At 43.2% G+C, this 7,654-nt stretch overlaps 1 long non-coding RNA gene across 1 annotated transcript; it reads left to right on the top strand.

The window, feature by feature from the left end:
* The first annotated feature begins 3,463 nt into the window (after positions 1-3,463).
* Positions 3,464-5,367, top strand: LOC132780363 (uncharacterized). The gene is made up of 3 exons (XR_009631903.1): positions 3,464-3,526; positions 4,444-4,564; positions 5,294-5,367. It is a non-coding gene; the product is annotated as an uncharacterized lncRNA (long non-coding RNA).
* Positions 5,368-7,654: the final 2,287 nt, after the last annotated feature.

Below are 7,654 nucleotides of genomic sequence, written 5' to 3' on the forward strand. Positions count from 1 at the left end.
GAGATGGTGGCGGGGTATTAATAAAGTTTATTATAATAACTAGCGGTGCCCTGCCACGCGTTGCCGTGGCCCAGTCTGTTGATCTGGAAAATAAAGTAATGAGAAAATGTTGGTTTTTAATATATGTAATTCCTTTCTTCTTGTGGGTAATGGTAGGTTACTCACCTGTAACCATCTTTCTTCGAGTGGTCCTCTGTTTCTTTGTCAGTATTGATGTGGAGATTGTCTGGTTTGCCTACTCTGGAACATGGAACATATTATTGTCCTTCTTTAGGGGTGCCTTTAAAATCTATGATACTATATCTGTGTGTCTGTGAATCATATCTATCTATCTATCTCTATCTATCTATGGCTGGATGGCTCTTTGTCAGGAGGACTTTGATTACGTTTTCTTGCCGTGATGAAGGGAGTTGGATTGGATGGCCTTAAGTATTTTCTGATGGTCATAGGGGTTCTGTGTGGGAAGTTTATTTATTTATTTATTTATTTATTTATTTATTTATTTATTACGGTTGCTTATACCCCGCCCTTCTCACCCGGGGGGACTCAGGGCGGCTTACATAAACAAGGCACAATTCGATGCCTGTATTACAAAACATAACATCAAAAACATAACATCAATAACAACAATAATTATAACACTGATAACAATTAACGTAAACAATCAATATTATCGGCAGGAATAGCCATAAACCCGTAAAAACAATTAAAAAAATAAAAGCAATACAAACCTCATTGCTGGTCAGCGTTTAACCGACTCATAGTTAGGTTCTACTTTCCACACATTGTTGGTCCTATCATTCTGGTTCCATGTCTAATTGTCAGGGTGCCCAAAGGCCTGGTCCCAGAGCCACGTCTTTACCTTCCTCCTGAAGGCAAGGAGGGAAGTTGAAGCCCTGATTTCCCCCGGGAGTGAGTTCCACAGATGAGGGGCCACCACTGAGAAGGCCCTGCTCCTCGTCCCCACCAGCCTCACTTGTGATAGCGGTGGGGTCGTGAGCAGGGCCTCCCCAGATGATCTCAGATTCCGAGATGGGACGTAGAGGGAGATACGTTCGGACAGATACGCTGGACCAGAACCGTAAAGGGTTTTGTAGGTCAAAACCAGCACCTTGAATTGTGCTCGGAACTGAATCGGCAGCCAGTGGAGCTGACATAACAGGGGGGTGGTGTGTTCCCTGTATGTCGCTCCAGTAAGCAGTTTAGCTGCCGCTCGTTGGACTAGTTGGAGTTTCCGAACAGTCTTCAAGGGCAACCCACGTAGAGTGCGTTGCAGTAGTCTATACGGGATGTATTGCCCCCATTCTGTCATTTGTAGGGTTCAGAATGCTCTTTGATTGTAGGTGAACAGTGAATTGCAGGGACTACAACTCCCAAATGTTAAGGTGTATTTCCCCCAAAGTCCATCTGTTTTCATATTTGTGCCAAGTTGGTCCAGATCCATCATTGTTGGAGTCCACAGTGTTCTCTGGATGTAGGTGTACTACAATTCCGAAACGAAAGGTCAATGCCCACCAAACCCTTCCAGTATTATCTGTTGGTCATGGGAGTTCAGTGTGCCAAGTGTGGTTCAAATCCGTAAATCCCAGAAATGAGGAGTACATTGTTATAAAAGTGAAAAAGCAGCGGGCAGGAGAAGCAGTTGGGAGAGACCCACCTCCCACCAGGCAGGTTTGGAGGCCGCCGAAGGGAAGAGGGGCGTCGGGCCACGGTAGAAATCGAGGCCCCGGCTTAGGAGAAGATGGCGGGCCTCCCGTCTCATGTTGTTTTTGTTGCCCTTGGCGGCCCCCCGCAGCTTCCATGCCCTCCCCGGCCGTTAGTGCTTACATCGGCCTGGTGGGCTTTCTCAGGCTGGGCTCGAAATCTCTCCTGGTCTTTTTCCGTCTGTGTATCTGAGGCAGCGGCGGGAGCGATGGGGTAGAGGGAGGCACTCAGGCGGCAGTGCGCATGCGGAGGGCGACTTAGGCGTGGGGGAAGCTGGGAAATGGAGTCCTTCCTCATTGTATTCCTCCTGAGGCCTCTGCACATGCTCCGTGTTTTTAGGGTATTGTGCATTTGTGTTGTTGCATATTGGTGTTTTGAGGGTTGTTGGTCATACCTTGGGGGAAGAGGTATTAGCAGGCCAAATCTGGTGAGATTTCGTCCGGTGGTTTCTCCGTTTTTGAACGCCTAAGGATGCCCTTAAGCTTTTTATATATATAGATTATTAATCCCATTTAGACAACGCTTCTGTACAAAAGGTAGGTACAGTGGAAGTCAGCATGAAAACATATGCTCATTGAACACACTCTGTCCTTCTCTGCAGGCGCACTGTCTACTGGGTAGATAAAATCCCCTCGGAGCAGCCTCAATTTACTGTGCCAGGCAAGTTGCTGAGAATTGGAGTTATTGGTTACAGGTGGCTTAGAGGGATTACAATGTATAAATCTGAGGGTCATGGCCACTACAGTCCCATATGGCTCAGGTCCAGGAATGGAGAATGCATGGTAAGACCCATAATTCAATCCGCACTTATACTTACAAACAAAACAAAATCATAATGGCAGGACTCAAACTCCTGACAATGATCTGATGGTGAATGGCTTATCCCAGAATATAATGCACTTTCTTACAGTGGGGAATCTGAAACCAAAGTTGGACAGCTGCTTGTTGCATTGCTTTAGCTCTCAATTCTTGCTGTTGGGCTAGATAAGACAACATGCAGCCCCCTAAAGGTTTTTGAGTGGCCCAAAGAAGGTGGGAAGGGGAAGAGAGAGGGGCATGCAGCCAATCAGGGCTGAGTGTGGAGCAGGAAGGACGAGTGGCCCTGTAGTGACTTTGCTAGGACCATGGACAGAGAGTATGTGCCTGGCAAGTGTATACTAAGCCAGATAGGCCAGGATAGAGAAACCAACTCACCAGACATGAGGCTCTCTTGCAAGAGGTAATGTTAATGCAAGAGTACCCACCATCTTAAGCAGGGCCTGCTCCTGGCTTTGGTGGCCTCCTCTTCGGCCAGGTGCATGGCTCACCACAAGGGCACGAGAAGGAGGCCAGCGGAGAGAGAAAGAGAAAGAGAGGGCAGGCAGCCTATCTGGCTGAGCCACCATGGGAGGGCCGGGGAGGAGACCAGGGGGGCAGAGGAAGAGGAGAGAAGAGACAGTGCTGGACTCTTGCGCGAGCCCTCACTCTGGCGCAAGCATGCCCTCTGGATTGCTCGTAGGTCAAAATGGGTGCTCAGAAATTAAAACGAAACTCAAGCCGAGCAATGGTTCATACATTGAAAAATATGTATGTTGGGATGTTTGTACGTAGAGGTGCCACTTTATTTATTTCTGGTCTCTTAGTAAACTATAAAGGAGGGAGGGGGGTACCGTGGCTCGATAACAGCCCAAAAAAGTTTAGCTTATTTTAATTTTGGCTCCTTACTACTGCTGATAATCTGTTCTTGTGATTGTCTTCCCCATCCTTCTTTTGCAGTCTTAACCCCAAGGCAGGAAGAACTGGCGCAAATTAAGAAGGTGAATCCAGAATACAAAGGAGACAGGTGAGGCAGGGCATAACCAGCCTGAATTAAAAAATGATGAAGGAGATACATTCATAAAGGTCAAATGAATGTTATCTGCTTATATAGATAGACTTGAAGGCTGAAAAACAAGCAATCAACATATCCGAAATCTCACATTTATTTGTCTGTTGCAGAGCAAAACGGCACATTCTGGGGCATCACAAACCTATTCTGACATACACTTTCACAGACTTTAAATCAGAGGTCCACAAACTTTTTAAACAGAGGGCCAGGTCACAGTCCCTCAAACTGTTGGAGGGCCAGATTATAATTTGGAGGGAAAAAAACATGAATGAATTCCTATGCACACTGCACATATCTTATTTGTAGTGCAAAAAACACTTTAAAACAATACAGTAATTAAAATGAAGAACAATTTTAATAAATATAAGCTTGTTAGTATTTCAATGGGAAGTATGGGCCTGCTTTTGGCTGATGAGATAGGGTTGTTGTTGTTGTTGTTGTTGTGTGCTTTCAAGTCATTTCAGACTTAATTGACCCTAAGCAAGGGCCAGGTAAATGGCCTTGGAGGGCCATATCTGGTCCTCGGGCCTTAGTTTGAGGACCCCCTGCTTTAAATGAATGTACCAGCTTATCACCATCAAATGTAATGTTTTCTCCCAAAATAATATTTCTATGTTGGTTCGTTTTATGAAATAACTCATGTTAAATTGTTGTTGTTTTCAACAAACTTTTGGAGCAACAAGTTGGCACTAAAATACTTTCTCTCCTGTAATGGTCAAGGTAATAATTTACTACTTTTCAGGGGTCTTATAACAAGTTGTCCGTTGAATATTCCTGCATGCACGTTCAGACTCAATTTAACTAATGAAAAGGGAGAAAGGAGAGTTCTGTGTTTATAAATATCTGCTGTTTTCCTTTTTTGCCAATTTCAGACTCACTCCTATGTGGCCGATCACACCCGCTGCTCTGAAGGCAGAAGCCTCTCCCAGGTTGAAGGAACTGGCACAACCCCGGTGTTACACAAATGACTGGTACCGGCCCCGATCCCTGATGGTATGTGGATTGTTGCTGCACTATCGTTATAACTTAAGACTACTTCCATACATTCAAAGAGCTACATCAGTATGATCTCTTCAGCACCGTTGATTTATAGGTAAAGCCGTTTAGATATTCTGTGGACTTTTGTCCCATTTGTCAATAAGCCACTTCAGTCCCTCTTAGGTGCGTTTGCCCCTTGCTGGCTCATTAATCCAATATAGAAGCAAATGCCAACATGTTTAAAACATGATAGCACCTATTGTTCAGTAAACAAATACATAGCCAACGCAAGCAACTTACATGCAAGAAATGGGAGTTATAAGCATTGCAGGACTCACAACAATATTCCCAACAATATTCAAATAGATCAAAAGTACGACAATAGCTAGGGAAGCACTTAAGGGGTACCAAACGCAACTACTTGGATACTAGTGGCTACTAACTATAATGGTTAGCTCTTCAATCAAAAGCAGCATATGAATCAATAAAAGTTGACAGGATGGGAGAGATGGATGAGAAACTGCTGTTGCATTTAAGTACTGGTTAACCAGTGTGAGAAGTGAGATGATGGACTAGTAAAGTCCAGTTTACACTTTAGCTCAACTCTTTTTAATGGTATAAAATTTAGTTAGAGTCATTTCCATGTGTCACTCAACTTTGGCCATGTCTGTTTCTGCTTGGTGTGGAAATAGGGGTGCAGGGACTAAGATCAGTCACAGATGAATGTTGGATTCTTGTCTTTAGGTGAGTAAAGGAGCCCTGACTGCCATTCCCACCCCACGGATCATTGCTCTAGCTGAACCAAGGCGCTTGCCACCCACTCCACAGCGTAAGCAACTTACTTTTCTATTTTTGTCAATAACTCGCTTTTCATAGTAGTTGTAGCTCCTAGAGGAATGCCTGCAATGGGTTTCTCACTAAATAAAGCACCTTCCCATTTTCAGATGGGAAATGTGGGAATAGCACCATACAAACACAAGTTCCTGTGTGCATTGCTCACAGAGTTCCCAAGACGCCCTTTCCACAATTGTGTAGGGAAGCTGTTCCCATAAGGCCTTCTTGAAAGTTTCCCCCACTGCTCAAAGACAGGGAGCCACTTTGCATCATAATTTCCCAAAAGACAGGCAGTTTTCCCTGATAATAACTTTGACAGCAAGACATACTTCTAGACCATTCTCCATTCACCATTGAAAACCTGTTTAATCTTCAGGAGCAGAAGCAATGAAGGTCTACACCACGGGGAGTAATGCTTTTAACCCACTTCTCTTTATCTTGAAAATTATAAATCTCAGCAGAGAATTCGCTAGATGGGCCTTAGGCAAGTGGTTTTCTTAACCTGTGTTTATAACATGGGAATAATGACTTTCTGGGCTGAAGATGGCTTTCTACAGAACAGTGCTATCTGTTGAGGCAACAACAATGCAGCCCAATACATTTGGTCATTATACAAATGTATGTGGATGGCAGTTTACTTTGTAAAATGTGTGGACTTTGAGTTTTGTTGAAAGGCAACCAGGGGATAGAGGGATCTGTCTGGGTAGGGGTTTCAAATGCATCAGTATTAGCCCTGTCCTGATGAGTGCTTCTTGGTCTTCAGTCCAGCCCTGCCTTGTTTGCTGCGGTTACTTTTTATGTCTTATTCTGTACATTTTGTAGACACCCCAATCTCAAGCCGGACTCAATTTACATTATGGTGTTTGTCCCTCGACATTCATAATTCTCTAAATTGAAGTAGAAAAATCAAGAGCAGATCCAAGAATTCCAAACTGATGTACATCAATTAAATCCTTCCTTTACAATTAGAATATTGGTTTGGACTATCTATAGCTTTTTTCTAATCGGGACAGGGCCACATGTAATCCTTTGGGCTTAATCCATAGTTTTTTTTCCCCCTTTCATCATATGCTGAATTGATTTACTGGAGACGAATTTTATCTTGGTCATTTGAGGTAACCGAATTAATACTTCGAATCTGGTCACTCAAATAATTTTGCATCACCTCCTACATTTCCCTCTTTAAGAAAGGCTGTCTCTGTTAAACTTGATTCTAAACTCTTGCTTCTCGTTTGGTTCACTCTCGCAGAGCCGGCTAGAAAAATCCTCCGTGGTCCCATTCCTGCTGCTGAAAAGTATGCTGCACTCTCCAAGCCTCGGATATATACCTTCGATGACCACAATCCATACAAAATTTCAAAGGGGGCTCTCCAGTATGTCGCTAGTCCTCGTGTTCTTGAAATTAGCCGTCCAACAAGGAAAAGAAACAAAGTAACTCATGTTACGTAGCGGGTTACTCTCACTTGACTTTGGTCTGATGTTGAAAACTGATTAAAGCCGCTCACATTATTGTTGTTGTTGTTGTTGTTGTTATTATAATATTAAATGATATCCCACTCTTACCCTTCATATCCATAAACTGGGCATGATGTGTCATCATTTTGAAATACTTTTTTATTACTGTTGTAGTTTGTTGTATAAAAAATATGGAACCTGATCTAGGTCTCTGTGAAGCAGAGGTCCTCAATTTTTTTAAGCAGAGGGTCAGTTCATAGTCCCTTAGACTGTTGGGGGGCCAAACTATAGTTTGAAAAAACAAATTCCTATGTACACTGCATGTATCTTATGTATAGTGCAAAAAAAAATATGAAAGAACAATACAATATTATACACACATACACACACACACACACACACCCTAGCTGTCCCTGGCCACGCATTGCTGTGGCCCAGTAAGGTTAAATGGAAAAGAAAGAAAAGAGAAAGAACAGGTTTCTAATATATTTAATTTCACAATGTTTGTGGGTATACAATGTTTTGTTGTTCCATTCTCTGTACGGATATATTGTCTGGTTGGCGACTCTAGAACACGCAACATATAATAGTCCATGTGAGAAGCAATCTGTGTCTAGATCTGAACCGCACAATTCTAAAGATTGGCCCTGTGCTTTGTGGATAGTGATTGCAAACACCAATCGAATTGGGAATTGCAATCCCTTAAACTGAAATGGCATATCCGTTAAAATCATAGGAATGCGAGGAATGAGGACATCTTCAACCCAGAATATCAAGGCAAATAATCCACAATGTCTGCTTTGTAGCGGATTATAT

This window comes from Anolis sagrei, chromosome X (genome assembly GCF_037176765.1).
Source record: "Anolis sagrei isolate rAnoSag1 chromosome X, rAnoSag1.mat, whole genome shotgun sequence".
Classification (NCBI taxonomy): Eukaryota; Metazoa; Chordata; class Lepidosauria; order Squamata; family Dactyloidae; genus Anolis; species Anolis sagrei.